The sequence below is a fragment of the Ambystoma mexicanum genome, chromosome 12 (genome assembly GCF_040938575.1).
Source record: "Ambystoma mexicanum isolate Mex_15411 chromosome 12, UKY_AmexF1_1, whole genome shotgun sequence".
Lineage (NCBI taxonomy): Eukaryota > Metazoa > Chordata > Amphibia > Caudata > Ambystomatidae > Ambystoma > Ambystoma mexicanum.
In genome coordinates, this window is record NC_090936.1 from 147,550,337 (window position 1) to 147,577,727 (window position 27,391).

Consider the following 27,391-nt stretch of genomic DNA (forward strand, 5'->3'; position numbering starts at 1 on the left):
TTTAGCCTTCTCAGTTTAAAGCATCTTGCCTTAGTATCCTAAAAAGACAGCAAAATGTCCAGCATCATACAGCGAAGGTTTCACCAGTCTCCACTAACTTCTTTCACTGAAGGCAAGATACAACACTTTCTCCATGAAGCATCCCATTTTAAAACCATTATTCCACCCATTAGTGAATGAATAATCCATTGAACCTCTATCAGTTCGCACAGACCACATAACCTCAACAATGCACCTGTACAAGATAGTTAATATAACTAGGTTAGAAAATATAATTATATTGAGCACCATTTTGCATACGCAGTAATTGTCAATTGTGGATATGCCATCTGTCAACAAATACTTAAGGATTGTCTGGATGGCAGCGTGACATTTACATTAGTTGGTCCCGCATCAAACTCTGTACTGACTGACAATACAACCTGCTTGTAGGATGATCGAATGCCAAATGCATTAAAAGCAATAGACATATTTGTTATCAATAATCTCCTGGTGCGTAGAGTCATAGGAATGTCAAAGGGTAAGAAAACCCCAGGATCAAATAGTGATAACAATTTGTCCTTAAGAACGCAAGCTCTAATTGTTATGCAAACATGCATGAAAATATAGGCAATGCCAGCAAAAATAAACTCGGGAGCAGCCCATATTGAAGTCCCAGAAAAATATATATACAAAGTAATACTTTTACATGGAGGGAGCACCTAGCGTTGAGAAACAGAAATTGGAGATCGTTGGAGAATCCTTAATGAACAAAATAATACACTTGTTTGAGCACACACGAGGTTATATATTCATAATTGCATCTAGCACAGATATATGGAAAGAATTAAGGCACAAAACAACTGTAGATCAGACTAGGCTAAAGTAAAGGTGCTGACACCTTGTTTATAGGAAGAGTTGGTATGTCTGCAAATATTGCACTGAAAGATACAGGTTTGAAACTTTAGAAAAATGAATAATTTGACACTTTCAAGAGTACTAGTAATCTATCAAGAAGTCCACTCCCGGACATAACGTGAGCCTTAGCTCCATACTTACCAAGCCTAGTTTACCCATCAAGGAGAGCCTGGCCATTACTAAAGGGCTAATTATGCAGCCAGGAAATTATTAACAGACAGCTGGCTGGTGTAGGAGGTCAAGGAAATGGAGAATGGTTGCCAGCAACTCGACCTTTCCCCTACCCGAAGGCTCCATGTCAACTCGTACTATCTTTGTCATCTCCGCAACGTCAGTTTGAACCTAAGGAGCTTTCTCCTAGCTCTCCTCTCAGCCCTGCTGGCCTAGGGAATTCCTGCACTGCCTCCTCAATGACCCACCACCTGCTCATAGCTCCTCGCACTTCACTCACACACCCTGGATGTGAGGGGTACGTTTTCCTCTCTTGTTGATCTTTTCATATCCTTGAGTCTATGATGACTCTAGCAATGTCACCACTATCTTCCCAGGGAAAGACTCTCCTCATACGGCCAGGGAAGGGCAGCTGCTACCTGATCCCGACCCTGGGGATGGCTGCCCGAGGGAGGTCTATGTGGGGGGACACAACCCTCATGGTAGTAAGGTGGACTTGCTAGACTGAATACAGTATTCCCGCCAATCAAGGGATCCTACATCCCCTTCCTACAAACCAAAGAACAATTCCTTCCCAAACAGATTCATAAGTTGTGTGATTCTTACCATTCCTCTAAAAAGTACTGGGAAAAGGAAGAATAGGATACCCAACGACTCACAGTGGAGTTATAAGATCAGTACTGTGATTAGGGAGAAGAATGGAGGAATGAGGATTATATGTAAGAACCACTCACAGCAATCTAGTCTTTACCCAAATCCTAGTGAGAGGAAAGAACTGGCGGTTCACTGAGAGCAAGGGAACCATGCACCAAGAAAGGAGGCACGGTAGCAAGTTTGCGCTTAACTAGGCGCACACCAAGCCAAATCGACGAAGCAGACAAAGAAGGAGCAGCAACACCAAAGTCAACCGGAAAGCCAGGGGAAAGTGAAAAGGTTGCCAGGTTGCCGGCGCATCAATGCAGATACTTAAAAGGAAACCAAAAGGGAAGAAATATGCATGAAGGGATGCTTGTAACTACCAAGAAACACCAAATCCATGAAGGGGAAGACAAAGCCTGTGATAGGCCAAATGAAGAAAGCATCCTGTTTAGCCATATGAACATTTGTCAAGACAAGTGACGATGTTGGACAGGTTAGTGAACCCAGCCTATCAAACATCAGGGAAAGGGAGTCATTCCCCCCAATAGTGCAAAGTGTTGAGAGAAACTAACAGGTGAAAATAAGTGTTTCATATAAAACGTCCTGACAGGAGAGTATGCCAAGTGAAGACAAGTGTGCATGAACTATTGTGTAAACTGTTAAGGAAAGGATTTAAAGAAAAGCAACACATGAACTATAAAGTAAGTGAATTCCTGGCAGGAGAGTATACCAGGGGAAGACATGTGTGTATGATCATTGTGTGAATTATTGAGAGAGGAACAACAAACGTCATTGGGAAGAAATGTGCCTTTGAGATTTAGAGTGAAGAGAAAGCTCGGGAGAAAGGAGGGATTTCCTTCAATGACGCGGATGCTCTGAGGTGAGAGAGAAATCCTCTTGGAAACTTGGTGATTCTTTTTGGAACTATTTTTTGTTTTTGCAAAGGAACTGAGGAAGGAAGTTCTGCCTAGAACTGTGAACATTGTACGTGAGGAAAACATTTCTGTCTGATTTTGAACTCTATGTTGAACTTTGACCATTTGAACACTTTAAGAAAGCAAGAAACATTACCCTTAGCACCTTTGAGTTATTTTGACTGTGAGGGCCAGACTAGGATTACGAACACAGGATTTACTTTTATTTGTACATCTTGACATCGACAGAATCATTAGCTTTTGTTTGAGCTAGGGAAAATTCTCCCAAATAGGGAATAGTAAGGCATTTTTCAACCACATTTTCATTTAAGGGTTCGTAGCCACAAAACTCTCTCCTAGTTGCCCATGTCTCATTCCTGGCTTCTCACAAGTCTCTCCCAGACTTCCACTCCAACTCTCACCACCACCTCCTCCTCTTCTCACCTTTTCTTCATCTCCTCATACATTACGCCCTCCAGCTCCTCCTCTGCTACTCTCTGTCTGTCTCTGTCTCTCTTTCTCTCTCTCTCTCTCTCTCTCTCTCTCTCTCTCTCTCTCTCTACTACCTTCTTTCTCTGTCACCACCTCATCCATAGCTTTTACTTAGTCCACTACCTTCTTCGCTTCTCCCTTCATCCACAACCTCTCTGTCCCATCCACCGTCTCCAAACACCCACACACATGTGTTCACTGTGCTCTCTTTTTATAAACCTCTGTCTCCTCCCCTTGGGCTGCGCTCCTCTTGAGGGTTTGCACATGTCTAATTTTCCTACTAGTGCAGAATCCAACATTTGCTAATTGATTCTCTGATTCAAGTGCATCTATGTGATTAGTCTGGGTCTCCAACATTTGCGGGCCCGAGCTAGAGGCTGAAAGGCGGGCATTCTGACCGAGCAAGAGACTCCAGTCAGGAGAAAGATGAAGATGGAAACACAACTGTCCCAACTGGTGGCGAGACCATAGGAGAGGAGTGGTGTGCCTGGCAACTGACACCGAGACCAGAAGGAAGCCTGGGCCTCCAAGCTCCACGCGGCAAGTGTCTTTCCCACAGAGACTAGTACCAAATGCTCACAAAGTGAAAACGCCAGTCAGGCCTGTGAACTTTGGTTTCAAAGATTGGCAAAACTTATGAGGTTACAGAGACTGATAGTCACGAATGGAGAGAACCACAGCTGGGAAAGCCGACAAGGGTACGAGAGCCTGAGAGAGTTGAACAGGTTGACGCCCTTTGTGAAACAGTGTGAAAGAGATATGAGTGCTTTATACCAAGGCTGAGAAAGCAGACAAAGGTATGAGGAACTTATAAAGTCGGACAGGCATACGTCCTACATAAAACAGATTGAAAGGAGCACGATCACTTTGCAACAAGGCTGGAAAAGCCAACTAGGTTACGGGAACTAGGAACAAAAGAACGGACAGACGCCCTACGTCAATTAAGTTGATTGAGAGCCAGTATGCCTACCAAAGAGCCACAGGGCTTTGGCGAGTCCAAGAGCCATAAAGGATTGGCATAGAGAACAGTTAACAGTGTTAAAAGTGTCTCTTCTACTCAGCAATTCATGGATGCGTATTTCCTGGTATACTCCCCTGCCAGGAACTTGTTTGACACTGTCTTTTCTGTTTATAAACTTTAACTGGTTTACCTGGTGTACGCCCCTGCCAGGAATTCCCAGCATGGCCTTTAAAGAGCCCCTGGTGTACTCTCCTGCCAGGTACCTCCCCTTCACCAAAGGCTCACTTCCTGATGCAACACCATCACCAGATCTTCTCACAATTTTTCAATACTCTTTCTTTTTTGAGTATAACGCAATTCTTAACCTCTACACTGTTTGATACTCCACTAGCTTAAGTGATTACTTGTTCCAACTTCCCCCCATAATGGCATGCCATGTATGGAGGTTTGTTCAAGTTTTGCTTTTCAACTTCATTCACAGTGCTCAATGACTTGTGGCAATGCTTGTTCCAATCTTCCCCATATCGACCATTCACATATGAAGAGTTGTACAAATATTGCTTTTCAATTACTTCACTAGAAATGTTCATTTGCCTTCATGATGTTTGCTTCAACTTTCCCCTTATTAGCATCTCTCATATGGAGACTTGTGTATACGTAATCTTTCAACGTTACTTGGTGGACATTCAAAACATCTGAGTATGTGCTGGTACTCCTGTCAGTATTCCCCAGGCCTCCCAACACTCCAGGGCTGACTCACTGGTATCTCTTGGTGTCCCCAACCTTTCGCGTACTGCTGCCGAAATGTTAGAACACTGGGGAAGCAGTTCCCGCTCTGAAGGTAACTCTTTGGTCTTCATGCCGGCTTCTCGCTCACTCGCCAGTGGAACCATGGCTCTGCAGCGTGACCACGCTCCCGGCAGCCTTCTCCTCACAGCCGGCTCCTTCACAGTGCCCGCTCTGCATCTGCCAAGCTGCTCCCGGTCTCACTCCACTCTGGTAGGAAATGCCTGCCTCCTTCCGCATCGCCTGCCCGAGACCGTATGTCTCCGGTTCTGCTTCCCGCTGCACCCGCTCTGCATCTCTCCTCTCCTTCTGTGATGTGTTAATATATCCAGGGCCGCTAAGGCTCATGCGATATGGAGTTCTTTGGCAACTGGGAAGTGCATTTCCTAGAGGTCGTTCAGGTGGAGGATGGACAGAAATGGCACCTACTTATCGGATTTGCATAATAAAGCACATAATACGGCCATACTGCATCAGGGTGCTGTTTAAAAGTGACAGCGATGTAAAAAGGACCAAACTGGTCAATGGGACGGTCCATAGATATATTAATAGATCCAGGGCCACCAAGGCTCATGGGATATGGGGTTCATTTTCAAAAGTGTGGAATGTTAAGCAAAACTAATAAGCAAAACTAAAACGCCAGGCTGACTTGATCTTTGTATGTTGTTTAACAGACCGAATTACGTTGTGATAATACATAGTAAGGGACCTAGAGATGTTTTTCATAAAAAGATGTTCCATTCCAGCGCCACGTTTAGATCATGCTTGACCGAGTTGGTATCATAAATCCATCTTTGCTCACATCGTGTCAAGGCTAGATCACGGTTACCGCCTCTCGGGGCCTGATGGACAACTTGTAAAACACACCACAGCATATCCATAGGTTTATGCTGTTTCTTAACAAAGTGTGCTCCCAAGGGTTTGTTATCTGTTTGGTTTCTGATGCACGATGTGTGCTCACAGATTATTTGTTTCACCTGACGCTTTGTTTTGCCAATATAGGCTAGGTTACAAGAGCAGATGATAACATACTGCCCAGGTAGTCATGCAGTTGGTAAACTCACGTTGGGGGACTACTCGAGTACCTAAGGTGATGGTTTTCATGTCCTTCGTTTGTGGACACACTGAACAATGGCCACATTTATGGTGACCTGTTACAGGCGATAAACCCCATTAAGTGTTTTAAGTTTATTTGCCTTTTAAAGGTGAACCGTGGTTTTGGAGGGTTGAAGTCCTCCGTTTTGATCATGTCCCAGTGTTTTAGGATGGTTTTGCGTAAAGGAGCACTACATTGGGCTCTAGGTACTCACGCATGTGATCTTATCCAAATTCGTTTTCTGTGTGGTATGTAAACATGTCTCCCTTGTCATGTGCTGAGCTCTCTTATAACCTCTTTGTATAGTATGCTTCGGGTAGACTCTGTCTTTGAGTCTAGTTTTCAAAGCTAGACCGTGAGTTTTGTAGTCAATGGTCTGTGAACAGTTTCTACGAATATGTAGAAATTGACCAAAAGGGAGAACTTCCCTTAAACTTTTAGGATGGAAACTGGAATACCCTATGACAGTATTCCTACCTTTCAGCTTCCTATAAAGAACGGTGTCAAGTGTATCATTGTCTGTTTTTATAATTTCCAGGTCTAAAAGAGACACTTTGGTGTGGTCGTGTTCAATGGTGAATTGGATACACGAATTTTGGGTGTTCAACCAAGTATGAAATTCCATGAGTTGATTAATGGGGCCTCTCCAGATCATAAAATGATAAAATCATCATCGATGTATCTGTACCAGGTTGGCGGTTTGATTTGAAAGGGTTGTCAATGTGGTAAATTGATTGAATTTCAAAATGATCCATGTAAAGGTTTGCCAGGTCAGGGGCAAAAGTGGCCCCCATACTGGTTCCTTGTAGTCGATTGTAAAATGTTGTTCCATAAAGGAAAACATTTTCGCTTAGTGCTAGGCAAATACATTCCAAGATAAATGCCGTAGACACTTTCATTAGAGTGGTAGTTTGCGTGTCCAGGGATTTTGCCATTACAGTGAGGTAATCTTGCTGGGGTATGCTCGTATACATAGTTACTACATCGAGCGTCACTAGTATGTCTTCAGCACATGGCAAGGGAGACTTGTTTACATTCCACACAGAAAACGAATTTGGATAAGATCACATGCGTGAGTACCTACAGCCCAATTAGTGCTCCTTTACGGAAAACCATCCTAAAACACTGGGACATGATCAAAACGGACGACTTCAACCCTCCAAAAGCACGGTTCACCTTTAAAAGGCAAAGAAATTTAAAAGATAACTTGGTGCACACATTTCCTTCACCACACATACCAAATGCAAAACACATTATGGAGTTTATCGCCTGTATGGCCGTATTATGTGCTTTATTATGCAAATCCGATAAGTAGTTGCCATTTCTGTCCATGCTCCGCCTGAACGACCTCTAGGAAATGAACTTCCCAGTTGCCAATGAACTCCATATGCCATGAACCGAAGTGGCCCTGGATATATTAACACATCTGCATGCCGTTCTATTGACCAAAATGGTCCTTTCTACATCGCTGTTACCTTTAAACAGCATACTGATGCAGTATGGCCGTATAATGTGCTTTATTATACAAATCTGATAAGTACATGGCATTTCTGTCCATGTTCCGCCTCATTGACATCCAGGAACTACATTTCCCAGTAGCTGTGTAGTTCTTTCAAGGCACTCTTGCTCACATGGCCTGTGGACACGTGAATGTGTCCATTGCTTCCGTGATTGATTGCACGGTTCACAATTGTCCCGCGTACACAAGCAGCTAAGCAGAGAGCATTCGTGAGATCAATATTTTGGAAGGTAAGCACGATAAAAGCAACTGCTTACCTTTTCCCTGAATCACGCCAACGCTGCATGACCGCCAGGCACCTAGCCCTAAATGAATGCCGATAAGATAAAAAATTATCAAAAATAAGGTTTAAAGAATGGTTATAGATGGCGTCCGTTTCATTTTGGCGAGCGGCCGCTCTAGGACAATGGAGGCATGCAAGTGCAGTTTACCTGTATTAGACATTAGACACATGCAGTTGTGCCAGTGTGTAGTCATAGACTGCTCTAAATACGAAAAAGTGAGACGGGGCTCCTAGAGGAAAAAACATCACTGGGTTAATGTTTATTTTAAATGGCTCACATGAGCCTGTGAAACATACCATTAATTTTGGCCTTCAGTAGACAGATGTATAAAGGCACGAGTGATTAGACCTTGACAGTAATGTAGATTCTGTTTTTGTCATTTTTCTAGAGTAGCTGGTGTAGTCTTACACTTTTAGATGCAACCTGCGAAGGGTCTATCTAATTCAAGCCCACTCATTGAAGGGCCTTTTGTGGAGACAGAATAAGAGCTACTGCCTCCCGATAGTCATTTAAGGTACCCATTTATTTCCAACTCTTTTGAGCATTGTATGTTGAATAATGTCCTTTCGTTTTTTATAATGAATGTGACCATGACATAAGCATGTATATTTATATGCATGGTGAATGAAAACACCTGGTCAAGCGAGCATCCGTCAAGGAGCCAGAAGTGTCTAGAATAATTCCATTGAAATTCCCCCTGTAACGTCCCGAAGCAATCTGAGGCAACTGCAGGTTAGTCCAAGAACCGTTATAGTCCGTTACCACAATTTCTAGTCAAGCTTCGTTATGGAGCAATTTTTTAAAAATATTTTCTTTGTTTAAAAATTCTTTTATAGATCATAATAGAAAAAGCTGGGAAAGTATTTGTTACCTCTATTTGAACAACTGTGTTACCCTGTCCTGAAGACGGCCAGTATCAAGATAACCAACAGCACCGAGAGAGTGCATTGTATGAGCTAGAAGGCCGAAACCTATGTCGACTTTACATTAGGAAATCTGTACTTTCTTTTTCCTATCTCTCAATTGTATAACTAGGTTTCAACAAAGGGGATTGTGTAGAATACAACTTCATAGACCTTTGATTGGTCCTTAGAATAAACAGAGTGGTTGCAAATAGGCATATTAAATAAACAACCTACAATCGCTCCAAATAAACTTTGAGACATGTATGTATACAAGAGGGATCTTTATGCCAATTGGTCAAACTTGTGTTTTTAGCTTTTCACTTTTTCCCTCGTGTATGAATTCTTTTTTGTCTACTTTGTTTTTATATGTGATGAAAGCTTTGGTGTTACCACACCTCCTAGACTGTAAGTGGCGAGCACAGATTTGGTAGTTTTAGTGATTGATTAGTAGGACTTTGTGATAGTCCTTTTTACGTTCTTGCATAAAATGCATATAAATAAATGAATACGTTTTTTCTAATTGATTAAATTGTGGTATGATTAATCTCTGGTTCATCAGGATTGCCGTGGATCTAGCCTGTCAGTGTCACAGGGACTCAAGGAGGGGGTAGTTGACATATCACTTTCTTTGTTGCCCCCACATGGTTCAGTTCCAGAACTGAACCAAGCGGTCTAGCATTTAGGGTGTGGTCTGGCCTGAAGGCACCTGGGATACCTGCAGGCTATATAGGCCACGCCCAAACTGGAGAACACGCTTCACGTTGCACTGCTCTCGCAGTGTGACGTTCACCACGATCTGTCGGATCTTCTTCAGCATTCCGGGCCGACACCTGCAAGAAGAAGCAGAAGAACACCATTAGTACTCTTACCTGTTAACAAGTCCAGCTCCTGTCACCCGCTCCAGTGTCCAGAATATCCAGCATCTCGGCGAACGCTCGCGCTCTCTCTCTCTATTTTGGAAGCCGCAACCTGGGGGAAAAAATAAAAAGGTAACATTAGTAAGCATTTATTCCTCACATTCGAACAACGATTGGCAGTCTCACGCTTACCTGAGTTGAACTTGCTTCTGGTTCAAGGCCATTCCGGTCTTCCGACAACCTGCAAGAGAAAAGGCAAAACTGATGAACACGCATAACTACTCGGAGGCAATTCGAACAACACCTACTCACCGCTCTGCATCCTCTCAGCAACTTATCATCCGGAACATCACGGCAGCCTGCAAGAGAGGGACAACACAGGTTAGAACACCGCAAGAAAATCACATACCGCCACGCTCCACGCTTTCACTTACCATCTCGAGCACAGCCCCAGCCAGCACGGCATCTTCAGAACTCCTTCCGCACCTAAGAGAGAAGGAAAGACATTAACAGGGGAAATTGCAATTAAGGACAAGCTATCAAAACAGCTGAGGAACTGAGTCGCAGCAGGACTGGACTCACAGGGCCCGCACCAGTGAAGCAACTCGGTTGTGACGCGCCCATCCACGACACACCCCTGCACAGAACAGCAGGACGGAGAGCGCATCATATCGAAAACCAAGGTGAGGAAAACACTAAGGGGTCATTGGGTCCACAAGGGAGGTGGGCTCAGGGAAAAAGAGACTATAAACTAAAATCTGAACTCCTGTATTCCAGACTAGGTCCTCAGCAGAACATGAACCAGAGGGAGTGGGTCCAGGTCGGAAGCAGTCCAACCAGATTGGGTGGCTTCCCTGTGGATACCAGGTGAGCGTTACATCTACACATTCAGCTTGGTGTGCTTCTTGCTCTACATTAACTCCTTTCCCCTTTTCCTCATCCCAATTCTATAGGCTTTCTGGGAATTGGAGTGCATTGGAGATTGAGGCTTTGGAAAGTTCTAATGCTTTGGATTTACATTCAGGTCAAGATGGTGAGTCCTAGAAGATGTAATGTGAACACAATGTGTACATAAAGAGTCAATGTCATCCTGCCCAGAGTGTCTAGGAAGAAGAGGTATTTGAGTTTTGTTATTGTAATTAAGGTGTATAAAGTTGACAGATCTTTTTAAGAAGAAACTAAAAATACTTCTGTTTGCCTAATGTGCCTATAGATGCTATATTCTGGATGCTACTGTTGCGCCCTTGAGCCCACGGGTCCATGGCCTGCACAATACAAATTCCTAAAGTAAAGTAAAAGGATTGGTATACTGGCAGTATGCCATCACTAAATCAGGGATTATACAATCTTCTTCACATGGAGAATCCCTCATTCCACATCCCTCCTGATGGGGTCACCACTTCTCCCTGACAGCCATCTCCTCCCATGTGATCCTCCCTCATAATACGACCGCCAGGGTCCAGATTAGGTAGTGGGTGCCATCCTCTAGCCATATGGGAGGAGATTATAGGCTGGGGATCAGTGACGATTCCACAGGAATCATCCCAGTGCCTGTACAATAGCACAGAGATGAGAACACGTTGTCAGCAATTTTTAAGGGTGTAAATAATTGGTGCATATACCAGGGACAAAAACAAAATATATATATAAGTGAATAGATGGATTACAAAGATAACATAGGGGGGGGGGCAAGTGCTTTAAACTAACGAGTACTCTTTATATATATACAACATTACAAATTATATACATTTTTTTAAACTTTATCGGTACGTATCTTACACAGGCAAAAGAAAAACTAAATTACATTATTAAGCATCACTGGAGTTGCTAGAGCTACTGTATTGTGCCACAATGTTCATGTGAACCAGGCCCTGATAGGATCTGGCAGGTGCTCATATCACAGTGCAGTAGGGCCAGCCAATAAAAGCCACCTGAGCCAACCTCTTTAGTTGGACTTGTGGGCTTAGCTAATGCGAGTGTGCCACACAACCTTCTACTGTGCACAGAGAGAAGGTGTGAACTAGAGACCCACCTGCTTATAATTTGGAAAATTAGTACTTCTGACATGGGCTAAAAACTGCGCTTTCTGCTTGTGTGCCCCGTTTCCTGGTCATATCGATTGCAACACTGCTAAGAAAGGATCCCATAGGGCTGTTGCAAGGTATTACTCGCACACTACCCCTTGACTCACCAAGTCTATGAAAGTGTGATGGTGCAGGTGAGACCAGTGATGCTTAAGGCCACACCCCTGCTTGCCCCGAAATGGCAGCGAACATATAGATCAAGAAAATTAGAACAAAGTGTTAGTTTGTGTATGCCACCGCCATGTAGAATATGACAAGTAGGAGAGAGGTAGTTTTGCCACAATTTAGAAAGTTAGTTTTGTCATATTATACAGAGGGTAGGGTTTCTGAATATTGTTAGGGGTCAGAAGCGTGAGGTGGACACAAAAGTACAGTTTTCTCCGATTTTGCCATTTTATTAAACAATAAAGGGTGAGAAGAACTCCTATCTTTCCCTATCCTAACGAGAATGTCCCTATCTGGTAAACAAAACTAAAGAAGGATGACCTAGTGTCCAAAAGTCTTTGACCCTCACACTAATATAAATATAACAAAATAATATAAAGAATATATGGCAATCTTCAATTCGACACCCCAGTGAAAAAGTCCAAACATATAAGTTTCCAAGAGTACTCCTTGTGAGCAGGGTTGTATTCCCTTCCCCTGGCTCAATTCAGGAACACTCATAGAACAGTTCTGATTTAACAAAGTTCTGTTTAGTCCAATACAAAAGTTTTCTCTCAATACAACTTCCAATTGGGTAAAGTAAATGTAATTTTATAAACACTTGTTTCCAAAAACAAAGCACTTGTTATTCTTCACAATTTCCTTCTTGATAAGACACATGTCTTTCCCAGAACACACTTGTTCCACTTTAAAGCAATTGATATCTTCCACGATATTCATCTTGTCAAGACCAATACCCTTATCTATTTATTTGTATAGTGTGTAACAAAAAGCCCTGAGACATGGAGGCACTTGGACAAATCAATACAAAAAAGAACAATTAATCGGAATCATATAGGAGGGCCATCAATGAAGATTACCCGAGATGTAGCGCAGGGAGTCTTGATTCTATTAAAGACACAGAGGCGAACATTATGCTTCATCTTCATCTTCAATCGGCTTTATTTCTACTCTTCTAGCGATTCAAATCTTCATACTGCTATAAAATTAATAATAAAAATATTTTTTTTAATTTAAAGAACAGAAAACATCCAAAAACTTCATATCCCATGAACCCCAGTGCCTCTGGTAGTCTCATGTCCATATCCTGTCCCTGGCCCACAAGCCACATCTTGCCCAAGTCCTTTCCTCTTCTTTGCTGCCTTCAAACTGACAACTGGTATCAACGAACGCCGCATTTCAAATGGACAACCAACACGTTGCTCTTGCCTGAGCTGGTACTCGCCAACGAGGGTCCACTGATGGCCAAAGCTGACGACTTCGACAGCGAAACATCGCCTCTCCTGCCTTCCAACACTCAGCCACTCTTCTGATCATCGCCTTTTACAGAAGACATGCATTAGGGATGGCATACGATGCATCATGCCATAAACAAAAAACATACAATCTCATAGAAATGATCGCCAATGCTTAAGAGTCGCTGGGCAAGAATATTGCTTGCCTCCGTGTCATTAATAGAATCAATACTCCCTGCGCTACAGCAGGGGTGATCTTCATTCTATGTCAAGACCGGAGGCGAGCATTATGCTTGTTCAAAGCTATTCACTACTGCTGCCATACTCGCTATTGGCTTAAAGTAAAAAGTCTTAAACGTGACGTTGCTGTACCAATCTGCAGCTTTCAAGGTTTCTTGAAGGCTAGCTCCGGCTCCCCAAGCTTTGGAGGCCCTGGTGCCTCTAACGGAATGAGCCCAGAATCGTGACACATTTACTCCCGCCAGATACATGACTTCTCGCACCTACCGCCTTGAATGGCTTCCTGCGCATAATAAGTAGCTGAGACACTCCTGCCGGTATCCCTTCCTCTGTCCTTACTTCATATTCTTTGTTACATTGTGCCAGACACAACTTCAGCTGTTCTACAAAATAGAGATACAAAATAGCTGACAAGTGACACTCTGTCCTTTTCAAGATGGAGAAAATCACCCCATCCGGTCCGAAGGAATTCCTATCTACCTTGAGGGCCTTCCGACATTCTCCTACATGACACTAGACACAACAGCATCGCTAACTTCCCCGAACGTTGCTAGTCTGATAAATCCCTGTTATGCGGCCAGTTCTGAAACAGCCGCAGGACTGCATCGCAATTATTTTGACGACTCGCATTAGTCTCACTACTGCCAGATGCTCCCCCATGGGGGCTCCATCTAACAGGTCGTGCCCCGCAGGGAGATCACTCATCTGTAAACTCCTGTGGTCCGGAACGCTTTCCCGCCCCTGGCTAGGGAAGCTAGAAAGTTGAGCACTTGCACTAAATGAGCTGAAAAGGGATGAAGGTTGTGCTGGCTGCATCATAGGCACCATCTCTTCCATGCTGCGTCGTAACTCTTGAGCGTAGAGGGGGTCCAGGATTGTTTGATAAATTCAGCAGCTGTTCCCGAAATGCCCGGCAGGCTCCATCTGCTCCCCATCCCCTGCACGCTAGCAGAGGTAGTTGGCCTGTCCTCGTCAGAGTATAATTCCCCGACAGGTCCACCAGGAGAACCTCCCTGGGAGGAATCACTTGCAGGAAATCCAAAGAATGTTCCATTAGAACTGGAAACCATGTTTGTGACTTCCAGTTTGGGGCTATTATGACTACTTTCACCCCCTCTCTCCTGATCTTTGCTAACACTCTTGCTAACATCATGAAGGGGGAAAGGCATAGTGTACTGCGCCCGACCACGCTTTAAGAAACGCATCCGCCCCTCGCGCCTCTGGTTCTAGTCTCCAGCTGAAAAACCTTGGTAACTGTCTGTTCAACCTGGATGCAAACAGGTTGGTGCCTAGGGGACCCCAGAAGGCCGCAATACGCTTGAACACCTCTCTGTGTACCATCCAGTCACTGGAACCGTACCAGTAGTGAGTTCTAATTCGCCACCATGTTCTGCACGCCCGGGAGATACTCTGCTGTCACAGAGATCTTCCGATCGAGACAGCAATGCCAGAAGTCCTTGGTGAGCTCCACCAACATACACAACTGCGTGGCTCCAAGGTGGTTGATGCATCGGAATGCTGCGATGTTGTCCATCTTGAGCAGAATGCAACACTCCGCCTTGCCCTTGGTATAGGCTTTTATCGCAAAAGAGCCTGCAAGCAGTTCTAATCAGTTGATGTGGAGCGATAGCTCCTCTTGAGAGCACCTGCCGCCTGTCTCTAGATGGATGCACCTCGCTCCCCAGCCTGCTCTGCTAGGGTCTGACTTTATTACGAGTTCCAGAACATCCCCGAAGATGTCTCGCCCATTCCAGTCTTCCATGTTCTGGAGCCACCATTTCCAGCTCTGACCTCCCTTCCTAATCTAGGGGTACTAGCTGGTGGTATCCCAGGCCTTCTTGCAGGTGCCGGATCTTCAGCCTCTGTAGAGCTCCGTTATGTTGGGGGCCTGGAAAGATGGCCTTTATGGAGGTTGCTAGGAGTCCAACAATTATTGCCAAAGCTCGAAGAGATATCATGGGCATCGCTAATGCAGCCCTCAAGTCCTTCTTTATTGGTCTCATCTTGGAGGCTGGCAGCTCTAGAGTCGCCTTCTTCGTGTCTACTATGAATTCCAGAAACTCCATTTATTGCTTGGGGACCAGCTCTGACTTCTCTCGATTTATCAGAAACCCTACGGAGACGCCCACTGCATCTGGTCTGCGAGTACTGGCTTGTTGTCTGCCAGCATGAGTATGTCGTCAGAGTACACGATAATACGGATACCTCTTACTCTCATGGCCGCTGCTACTGACCTCATTACTTTCGTAAAGTCCCTGGGTGCTGAGGCCATTCCGAACGGAAGGCACTTGAATTGCCATACCTGATTGTTCCATAGGAACCTGCTATGCTCTCTGGTGATCGGAATCGTCAGGTAAGCATCTTTCAGATCTAACCTTTCTGTAGGATGTTTCGGAGGAGGTGCACCCCTTCCATCTTGAAAGGGGAGCCACCCATTCGGCTCCTTCAGGTTTATGACTGGCCTTACTTTTTCTTTCCTGTGCACCAAGAACATGTTGCTTATGAAGGCAGTCGCTGTTTCGTTGCTGCGTTCTATCGTGCATTTGCTCCCTAGTTGGGCCTGTTCTCTTTCTTGGAGATCGTACTCTTTGCATACTAGCGTGAAATGCCTTGGTCTAGTTCGTTGTACCGACAGGGCCCCGAACTCTAGCAGAAAATCTGTTACAGTTTGTAGCAGCCATGCATCGCTTGAAAGCATTTGACAATTTCTTAAACATAACAGTGTCCTGCCCACTCACACGGGTGTAGGTTATTGTGCTTCTCACCCAATTGTGAACTTCAGTGGCGGTAATAGCCCCGTCCTCTATGCCCTCTGTTACTGCGCCCACGGCCTGGGAAGAACATGTCTTGTTGACAGGACTCCAAGTATTGGGCTCTGGGGTTCTGAGGTCCACTCTGTGAGTGGAAGGGACTATTAGTGCACAACCTTTGCTGTAAGCAGTCCCTGCAAAAACCCTTGATGGGAAAATCTTTTCAATGGATGTTTGGGCTTTCTTGAGGGCTGTATACGTGCCCACAAATCTCCCCATCTCTTTCGCAAATGTTTCGACAAACAGCAACCCTTGCCCAGCTTGCCCCTGTCTCGTAGGATGCCAGGTCTCCCAGTTTAGTGTCATTTTCAATAGAAGTCCTCTCCTCCTCTAAGACGACAGGGCACAATTTGCATTCCCTGGGAGGCACACTGCCCTTTGAGCCCAGTTGGCTAGGACCTCTGGGTCCACCGGCTCTTCGCTATGCCTGGCTCTTTCTACCAAGTCCATAATCTTAGCTATGGGGCTTGCCATGTCCAAGACCTTTTGCTGACATTTCCAGGCCCCGGTCCATACCTTTTCTAAGGTCTCTGGAGTTCTTGGAAACGAAAGCGATAATATGTGGGTCTAATTCCACAGTCTCAGCCACCTTTCTGGGCAACTCCGGTCTGGAACACTGAGCGCATTCGGAGACTCATCTCTTTATCAATCGGCTTGTGTACCGTCTAGGTCAAATATTTTGTCATTCCTGGTGACGGCACCCAGTCGTTTGACCACAGACGCACTGTTGACTCAGGGTCAAACATATCCGACAACTCCTTGCATTTACTCTTCCCACTCTTTGATTTCTGGGAGGATCTAGATTCGGACACTACAGACTCTGATGAGGAGTCTCCATCCTCTATATTTTGCGCCCCTGCAGAAGGGGGCAGCAGGCTCGGCGCGGCCGAACGCAACATGAAGGCGGCCTTCAGCTCCTCAAATGTGTTGGCAGCCTCAGGAGGCCTTCTTTTTCCCTACTTGTCATGACCCAGGGGAGACGTAGTACTTTTTTGTTTATGTTACGCTCACCTGGTCTCTGGGGGGATGTTGGGGCACGGTTGCAGCCCTGTGTGGAACTGACTCCCCTGGGTCAGGCTTCTTCCCTTGCTCCTGCGTTGTGGACTGCGCTGGTGGCCTGCGAGAATACGAGAGGCCATGAGAATGCTGTGATATGGCTGTGGTTTCCTTCGAACCTTTCTTCCCAGATTGTGGTGAGCATGTGCCTGCCCCTATAGTCTCACCGGTTTATTTATGAGGGTGAGCTCTCCATCATGCTTCTCAAGTGCACGGGCGCCTCAGATAGACCTAGTTTCTTCACTGGTCCATGTGCGTGGCAGCCCAGACTAGCTGTGGCTGAACCACTTCAAAGGTAAGTGTTCTTCAACAATGATTATTGTCCGTATTGTTTGCAATGTCTTTTTTCTGTGATTATTGTCTGTATCCCTTGTAATTTCTTTCCTTCTCCCCAATAGGTGATGAGAGGCACAGCGGAGTCGCGGTGCTGGAAGCGAGCCCCAATGGAGGCCTGAGGAGTTTACGATGTCCCAAATAGATGGGAAGTTTGGTTCCAAGGTCAAGCGTGAGGATTGTGATGCGCGTGACTTTAGCGTAATGTCTTTATGTTGTTTCTAACCTTATTTGTCCTTTTCTCCTGCAGGGATGGCCTGGCGAAGTCAGACAGGGAGCAGCTATCCGAAGATCTGCCGGCGGGTGATGGATGGCTGGATCCACGAGGATGCTGGCCGAGATGAGCTCCCGAGTAAGTGTTGGAAGCCCGGACCAGTTAAGGATGACTGCGGTGACTGCTGAGACCAGGTAAGATGTGCTTCCGGCGATGATTATTGCTGGAATCAGGTAAGAAGGGCTTCAGGCGGCGGTGAGCTTTACGCTGCTATAAGCAGACTCATTCAAAGCGCTTGCATGCGGGTGGGGCAGGCTTAAATAGCCTGGTCCCAGCCACGCCCCTTTGCTCTGCCTTGTGGCCCCACCCTGCCACTCCGAGAAGATGCTGCACGCGCAGCCCAATGTATTCCTATGGGCACGCCCGACCTGGACGCACGTGGAGGCCCTGCAGGGGAGGAAATAATACGTGCACCAGAATAAAAGTGTGTAGAACACACTTTCTCATGAGCCTGGCGCCAAAGGTGCCAGGACTCGGCCCAACTGGACCCCTTTTGTGATGGAGCTTGTGGTCTTTGCTCTGTGGCCATGACGGTTTACAGGTATGGTCTCTCCCTTTATCAGTTGCCTTATTGGTAGGTTGTTCAGAGGACGTGCTGATGGCCACCTCGGGACCTTTTCTATCATATACTCCAGGGTTTATAGTCTATACTGGAGTGGGTGCACCCCTTGTGACACTGTCGACTAAGCAACTACCTAAAACCCTTTTAAAACTGTCAGGTCAGATTTATCTTCGGAATACACTTGGTCTGGACCCCCCACACTCCCTTTATCCTTATGTGCTTATTAAACCTGTTCCTGGACAGATCAGGCTGAATGACACATCCTCTGTGGGGGTGGGAGGGGTTGCACGTTATTGGGTAATGTAGGTGCTTGTATTACCCAGCCTTGTTGGCTGTACTTGACACTGGAGCAGTAGCTCAATCTGGAGGATTATGCTAGTACTTCTTGGTACATATATTGCTGCTTTAGGCTGACCTACTTCCACAAGTAGCCTTTTTTATGCAGGAAATCCTGATCTCCTCGTTGTTTGGCTGCTCACTTAATTCCTTAAAGCAGTCGTCCTGCTGCATAGGGCCGCTGTAGCCTGTGAAGCTCTCAGCTCCGAGAACTACTGCAGCGTGTTCTTCCTGTGACTGGTGTGAGAAACCTGAAGGTGTCTCACCCGCTAACCCCCAGGGATCTGTCATCCAGGTGGCCAGAACAAGGCCATTGACTTTGGATCTATGGTTTATGGGGGTTGGCCAGTGCGGGAGGATCACCTGGGTAAGGGGTCTTCGGGGAGTGGAAGTGGGACACCAGAGGGTGAGACCCAGTATCCCCTTCCCTGTAACATCTTTTCCCCATCCTACCAGGTAGGATACCTAGCAACTCAACCATCCCCCTGCCCTTTCCCGACACAAACATTTTCTCACGGACAGCTCACCGTGAGCGACAACAGTAACACCAGAGTCATATACCTGACCTGTCCCAATACAATGGTCAGGCAAGGTCAGGAAATTAGTGATCATTACACACATACCTGACTTCCATCACACTTACCCACCCAGATAAAAGGCGGCGCACGAAAGCACACTCTGGACGAGGCAAAACCCACAAGGAAACAGCAGTTCCAAGATGGCAGTTTAATATGAGGAGAAGGACAGCGAGACTAGAGAAGGAGGTACCCTTGACCTTTAAAGACTGTTACTTTCAGGAACCTTGGAAAGTAAGAAACCTAAGACCAGGAACTAAAGCTGATCAAACCTGTAGAGTGTATCAGAGGTACCCGGGGCTCTCCCGCAGCGATAACCAAGGCAGGGAGGAGTGATTGCCACTGTGGTACTGTCCTTGGCTCCTGCAACAAAGCAGCGTCATTAAAGACAGTACAGCCGGTGAGTTGGAGAGACTGATACCAAACCAGCCTGTGTTTTCAACAAAGGTTGCAAGCAGCAACATTGTATGAAAGTATCTAAGAGAACAGTGTGTAAGAGGTATGTGACTAGTGACGCAAATATAATTGGAAACAAAAGTAGTGACTGAACTTTGGGAGGTCAAGAAAAGATACCATAGACAGCGTGGTCTGGTGCCACGTGGGTGCTCATTCGAAAGTCTCCGTTAGGTATCCAACTGATGCGAAGTGTGAGAAAAAGGAAATCTTGAGATTGAAGTGGTCCTGCAAATGGTCAAGCTAAACCCTGTGGGTTAGGTTAGTCGGGTGAAGAGGGAGTAGGAAAATTAGAGAAGTAGTGCGCTGTTGGCGGCTTCAGTTCGGTTTCCACCGTGGGCTGAGCTTTGGTGTGAGTACAGGACCGATGCCAGACCTTGTGTGCTGTTGGTGCAGTTTATGTGTTGTTTGTTGTTATTGCGGTCTGGTGAAGTGAGTGCAGTTTGCTGGGCGAGAAATGGTTGTGTGGGTTTTCGGGTAAATTGAGTATGCAGAGATTTGAGCTTGGGTTAGTAGGTCATACCTTAGTCCTTGCAGATCTTGTTCTATTTAACTAGCATTCCTGAAGGTAAGCTTAATTGCAACTTTCCTTACTTGTCCATCTAATTGTTGTGAGTGGTGGCGTGGTGCGATCCCGGCTGGGTTGTATTTGAACTTAGTGTAATGGTGCTGTAGATTAGCATTCCCCTACTTCCTCGCTATCTATTTCTGTCGGTGGTCTGTTGGTGTTTGTGTGCAATTCGGAGGCCAGAGTGCTATTGATAAATCGTCCTTGTCCTTCCGTCCTGGTCTAGCTATACATTCAATCTTTAATTTTGTGCTATCATAGCTATCTGTCAGTTGGTAAGGTTGGTATGTCATAGAATGTCTTCCTTGGATTCTGTTTGCAGTTGGTTGCTTAATAGGATCCGGGATCGGTTTCTTCACTCATCATCGTTTCTGCTATGTATATGCCCCTATGGGTGTTCTTCTGTTTATGCAGTGACGAGCCAGGTTTTGAGGAGTTTCCTGAATAGTAGGTGATTTCTTGTGTTACGTATGTTCTTTGGGAAGTCGTTACTAGTTTTTGGTGCGAGGTGAGAGAAAGAAGATCCTCTGAGTTTTCTTTTCTTGTAGGGTTTTAGTTCCAAGCGGATGTCATTGCTTGATCTGAGCGTCCTTGTTGGGAGATGTAGGCTTAATTTGTCTCTCAGGAACTCTGCGCCTTGTTTGTGGATTGCTTTGTGCATGATGCACATTGATTTGAATTTGATTCTCTGTTTATTGGTAGCCAATGTCATGTTTTTAGCGCTGGTGTGATGTGATCTCTTCAGGGTAGTTTGAGGAGAAATCTGGCTGCCGCATTTTGTATGCGTTGTAGTTTTTTTTTTTGAGAAGTCGTTCAGGCATGCCGCGATATGGGCTATTGGAGTAATCTACTCGGGACATGACGAGAGCAATAACGTTATCTGTTTTGTTGGCGAATTACAGGAATGGTAGGATCCTTTTTACTGAGCATTTATTTGTGGCTCTAGAGTAAGTCTGTTGTCCATCAGGACACCCAGGTTTTTTACAGTCGACAATGGGGTTGGGCCGAGTTCCTTTGGCCAAGGGATGTAGTGGTCGTCTCCTCAGTTTTTTGTAAGGAACAAGTTACTTACCTGTAACTGTTGTTCTCCAGCATGGGTCTGGCATGGATTCACATGCTCATGAATATTCCCCGTCGTCAGGCTGGGAATCCTCGGTAAAGAAAAATCAGTATCAGTTTTGTTTCTGATCTGTCTTTCGTAGTAGTAACCAATCACTGATCTCTGCGTCATACCGACCACAGCCAATGACTGCCCTCTACCTAAGCCCCGCCTCTGGCAGCCATCTTCAGATTTGGTAGCACGTGAAGTGGCAGTATGACCAAGTGAAGAGCCGCAGAGGGGTAGGCGGGAGGGTTCGCATGTGAATCCATGCCAGATCCATGCTGGAGAACAACAGTTACAGGTAAGTAACTTGTTCCTTCTCCAGCATGGGGTCTGGCATGGATTCACATGCTCATGAATATCAGAATAAATAGCAGTACACACATGCACAACCACGGGGGGTGGCAAAAGGCTCAACATTAAGCAATACAAAAAACTCAACATTAAGCATCTCTTACCTCCTCACCAGGCTCACCTTAAGCGAACAGGTTGCGCAGCACTGCTTGGCGACCCTGGACTCCTCCCTGGAATCCCGATCGACGTAGTAGAATTTCGTGAAGGTGTGCGTTGACCTCCATGTAGCAGCCCTACAGATGTCCAGCAGGGGTACACCAGATAAGAACGCCGTAGTAGCAGCGATCGCTCTGGTCGAATGGGCTCTCGGACGGCCTGGCAGGGGTCGGTTAGCCAACCGGTGGCAGTGCATGATGCAGCCGGAGAGCCATCTGGAAATAGAATACTTCGAGAGAGCCTTACCTTAATTCACAGGTCCAAAGTTCACGAATAGCTGTGATGTCCTCTGAAAACTCTTCGTGCGGTCCACGTAGAACTTCAGCGCTCTAGCCACATCCAGCGAGTGCAAAGTCCTCTCGGCCGGAGACGAAGGAGACGGGAAAAAGACAGGTAACACCAAGGGCTCGTTAAGATGGAAGTCCGACGGCACCTTGGACATAAAGGAGCACTGGGACCTCTTGAGCTGGTTGATGAGTCGAAGCAGCAACGGCAACGGAGGGAACGCATACAGGTATAGGCCGTCCCAGGGGAACGAGAACGCATCGCCCATGCTTCTCGGCTGGGGAAACCTGCTGGCGAACCGCTTGCACTTCATGGAGGCATGGGCTAGCCCAGCCTTTGCCAGCGATAGCAGGTACGGCAGCACCCGAGGGGTCGTAATCTGTAGGGGTTGATCTTCTGTGCTCGGCACCAGATAGAGAACCTCTTCCACTTGTGACCGTAGCATTTGAGAGTCGAGGACGCCCTGTCCTTTGCAAGAACCTCTCTGCAGTCGGCCGGTATATCGTACCCTCCAAACTCTAGCGCAGTAGGAGCCAAGCTTGCAGGTTCAGCGACGCCGGGTTGTGGTGGAAGATGACGCCTCCTTCCCTGGAGAGAAGATCCGCGTCCGCCGACAGCTTGATGGATGGAGACGTTGACAAGTCCAGAAGGTCCGGGAACCAGAGCTGCCTCGGCCACGCCGGTGCGACGAGGATCATCCTGCACCGGGACCTCTTGAGCTGGTTGATGAGTCGAAACGGCAACGGAGGGAACGCATACAGGTATAGGCCGTCCCAGGGGAACGAGAACGCATCGCCCATGCTTCTCGGCTGGGGAAACCTGCTGGCGAACCGCTTGCACTTCGAGTTTGTCTCTGTTGCGAATAGGTCGATTAGGTCGTCGGAAGAGTTGATCCACCTAATCCTGGCGCAGTTCCAACTCGTGACAGGCGCGCAGCTCCCTGCTGAGCGAGTCGGCGATGGTGTTTCTTTCTCCTGCCAGGTGGAAGGGAACCAGGAACATCCCCTGGGCGACCGCCCAGTGCCACAGATCCTGTGGCTCCTTGGATAGGGCTGGGGATCTGGTGCCTCCCTGCTTCCGTATGTAAAACATTGTCGTGGTGTTGCCCGTGAAGATCCGCACCACCTTGCCTCTGAGCGACGGGAGGAACGATTTGAGAGCCCAGAACACGGCTCGGAGTTCCAGGACGTTGATGTGCAGGAGCCTCTTCTCCGGGAGCCAGAGGCCTCTTGCGTGGAGATCTCCGGTGTGGGTGCCCCAACCTTCCAGGGTGGCGTCCGTCATCCCCGTCTCCTGGTATGCCGGCATCTGAAAGTTCTTGCCCGCTGTGAGGTGCGCTCGTACGCCCCACCACTGAATCGCCCGCCGGAACACCTCGTTGAGGGGGACCCTGTCTTCGAAGGTGCCTGTCGCCTGCATCCAACGGGCGTCAAGAAATTCTTGAAGAGGGCGCATCCATAATCTGCAGAGGCGCAAGAGGTAAATGCAAGAGGACACCATCCCCAGGAGGGACTTGATGGACCTCACCCTGGCCACGTCCGTGGCTAGCAGGCGCTGCACTTTGCCTAGAATGGTCTTTGTCCGTTCTTCCGACGGTGCCGCCAGGCGCCTCACTGTATCGAGCTTCGCTCCCAGAAACAGGGCCACCTGCGACGGCACCAGGTGGGACTTTGGGTAATTTATGGCGAATCCCAGGTCTGTGAGTAGCTGGACGGTCCTCGCAGTGTGTTCGACGGCGAGTTCCCTCGTCCTTGAGCGGATGAGCCAGTCATCCAGGTAGGGGTAGACGTGGATCCCCTGCAGGCGCAGCCGCCACAGGTGCTAGGCACTTGGTAAAGACCCTGGGGGCCGACTTCAATCCGAACGGCAGTGCTCTGAATTGGTAGTGGCGTCCCTGGACGACAAACCTGAGGAACTTTCGGTGACTTTTGAGGATGGGAACGTGGAAGTATGCATCCTCCAGGTCCAACAACGATAGAAAGTCGCCTTCCTCCAGCTGTCCCAGTACGTGCTGGAGGGTGACCATCCTGAACTTTTGTGACCTGATGTATTTGTTCAAACGACGAAGGTCCAGGCTGGGGCGCCAGCCGCCCGTCTTCTTCCTGACGAGGAAGTACCTTGAGTACACGCCGGAGCCACAGAGTCTCTTCGGGACAAGCTCGATGGCGCCTTTCCTGAGCATCGCCCGTACTTCCAATAGCAGTTGCAGGACGTGACTTTCCTTCCTGGCCACAGGTGGAACGTGAGGGCACTTCTTCAGGAATTCGATAGAGTGTCCTCTTGCCAGGGTATCCAGCACCCAATGGTCGGTGGAGATGGACTTCCACACGCCGACGAACATCGTCAGCCGGCCTCCCACCGGGGTGCTTCGGTGGGGGCCCGAGACCACGGCCGGTTCAGTCCTGCTTGGAGGTGGTGGCCTTGCCGCCCTGGCCACCTTGCCGACGACGGCGAGGCGCTCCCTGCTTGCCGCAACCCCTGTAGGCCTCCTGAGACGAGGAGCGTGTCGCCTGGCGGTAGGACGAGCCACCGCTGGATCCCTTGGAGGCACCCTGTCTGCCTCCGGAGCTCCGAAAGGGCCGTCGTTGCTGAAGGGCTCCTAAGGCGCAGGCCGTCTCCGTGTCCGTCTTTATGGCTTGGAGGGATTCGTCCACCGCCTTCCCCGAACAAGTTGCTGCCGTCGAACGGCATGTCCAACACCCTGGTCTGGACGTCCTGACAGAAGTCGGTCGCCCGGAGCCAACCCCGTCGTCGTAGGCAAAAACCGTTGCCCAGCTGGCGGAACCCGGTATCGGCAATATCGGTTGCCACCGTTATGGCGTGGTCCGACGCCACCTCGCCTTCCTGAAGTATTTCCAGGGCCTCGGACCTCTTGTCGTCCGGTAGGAAGTCCAATATGGGGGCCAGCTTAAACCAGAGCTCCCTGTCGTAACGGGCCACGATCGCCAGGGCGTTGGCCGCTTTGATCGTCGTCGCCGCCGACGAAATGACCCGCCGCCCCATGGCGTCCAACTTCTTTCCCTCGCCGTCCGGCGGGGAATTCGACGTCGAGGCTCCTGACCCCGCCGCTTTCTTCTTCGCCGCCGCCGAGACGACCGAGTCTGGCGTTGGCTGGGCTCTGAGGCACAAGGGAGCAGTTTCGGGGACCCGGTACTTCTTCTCGTACCGGTCCCGTTTGGCTGGTGCCGTGGAGGGGTTCTTGAGAACCGACAGGCCCTCCTCCCAGATGTCATCTATCAGAGGCACCGCGATGACAGTCTTCCTCTTGGCCTCCCGGCGCTGATAGAGGAAACCTTCCTTTTTCTGCTCCTCCGGGCAGAGCTGGAACAATTCGGACGCCCTGGCGATCATGGCGTGGAATGAGCCAATCTCGTCGGGCGGCGAGGCCCGTGCGACGGGAGACGGGAGACCCGTTCCGTCGTCGCCCTCAGAACCCGTCGTCGAGCCCATCGCACCGTCATCTCCCGACTCGTGGGAGGATGAGGAGGGAACCGTAGGCCTTACGGGGGCGAGTGGAGGAGAGGGTTGGGTCCTCCATCGTTTGTTCTGAGGACTTCCCGACGGGCCAGGTTGCGGGTCCTCCGGCCTTGCCCGTGGTAATCTCGTCCTTATCTCAGAGCATAAGGACTGGATCGCAGACAAAATGGCCGCCGAGCTATCCTGAGGCCTAGGTTCCGGCTGCGCCGGAAGGGAAGGCTGCTCTTCCTCGCCATCGTCGTCTTCCTCGGTTATCTCCCGAGGATCTTCCTTACGGGATCGAACCTTCTCGAATTGGACTTCGAGATTCCTCACGGCCTCGGTCAGTTCCTCCTCCGAGGCTGACTCCGAGCTTGAGGAGGCTACCGTGCCCCCCCTCGCTTCTTCCATCATGGTGGCCATGACGATGGGCTGAAAAGAGGATTGCCTCCTTGGCGGCCGGGAAACTCTAGTCCCGGAGGCAGCCTCCGTTGGCGGGGTCTCTGCCGGCTTGGCCAGTGTCGCCGCGATCGCCTCGATAGAGGCCTTTGCCTGCTGGGTAGGGGCCTTCACCACCTTAGGTGTGTCCCGGACCTTCTCCTTAGGGGGAGGGGCGACGCCTCGCTCCCCCTCTTCCGAGATCGGACGGGGCTTCTCCCGAAGCTTACCTGGGGTCTCGGACTTCCTCTTCCCTGAACCGGAGCGCTGGCTCGTGGTTGACGGTGCCGGGGAAGGCGCGCCCTGCCTGGCGACCGAAGAGCCCGACCTTTCGGCGCTCCCGGTGCCAGCAGACTCGCAGCGCTTGGCCTGGTGTTGGGCCCCCGTCGCCAGGGCGCCCGCACAGGACTTAGAAGCCCGCTCGGACCCTTTCTTCTTCTTCTCACCCGTTGAGCCTTTCTCCAACCAGCTGGCGAGACGGGATCGACGGTCCCTCATGGTCCGCTCCGACAAGTTCTTGCAGAACTGGCAGTCCTTCTCTACATGAGTCTTGTCCCCATGAAGACAGTAGAGGCATCGCAAATGTTTGTCTTCCTTAAACACATTCTGCAGCCCGCATCCAGGGCAGCTGCGAAACAGCTTGGGTCCGGGTGACAAACTCGCGTCCTGGGCCATCTCGAAGTAGGCCGCGAATCTTCTGGAATCCTCCAAGAAGTTGATTCGACGAAATCTTCACCCTTGAGGGGCATGGGAAAATCCCGTAACGGGTAGCCGTTAACGGGAGTAGAAACGGTGGAGCTTGAGGCTCGATTAACCGAAAAAATGTGAAAATTCACATGAAAAAGCGCAAAACACGCAGTAAAAGCTTGAGAGCTAAGCACGAGGACTCCCAACACTTGAACGTGCGGTAAAAATCTGAAGATGGCTGCCAGAGGCGGGGCTTAGGTAGAGGGCAGTCATTGGCTATGGTCAGTATGACGCAGAGATCAGTGATTGGTTACTACTACGAAAGACAGATCAGAAACGAAACTGATGCCGATTTTTCTTTACCGAGGATTCCCAGCCTGACGACGGGGAATATTCATGAGCATGTGAATCCATGCCAGACCCCATGCTGGAGAATGATCAGTATTTCTGTTTTGCCTGGGTAGAGTTTGAGGTAGTTCGAGTTCATCCAGTTGTATATATCACAAAGGCAGTTCTCTAATGTTGTGTTTACTTCTTGAGTGTCTTGTATTTTGTAGATTATTTGTGTATCGTCAGCGTAGTTGTAACAAGTGAGGCCGTGTCTTTTGATGAACTTGATTAGTTGAGATAGGTATATGTTGAATAATAACGGTGAGAAGGATGATCCTTGTGGTACTCCCCTTGTGGATTCTCTTGGGTTG

At 48.2% G+C, this 27,391-nt stretch overlaps 1 protein-coding gene across 2 annotated transcripts in view; it reads right to left on the reverse strand.

Annotated features, from left to right (window-relative positions):
* ATXN10 (ataxin 10) overlaps window positions 1-27,391 on the reverse strand; it is a 1,945,293-nt gene that overhangs the window by 608,759 nt on the left and 1,309,143 nt on the right. The window lies entirely within an intron of this gene.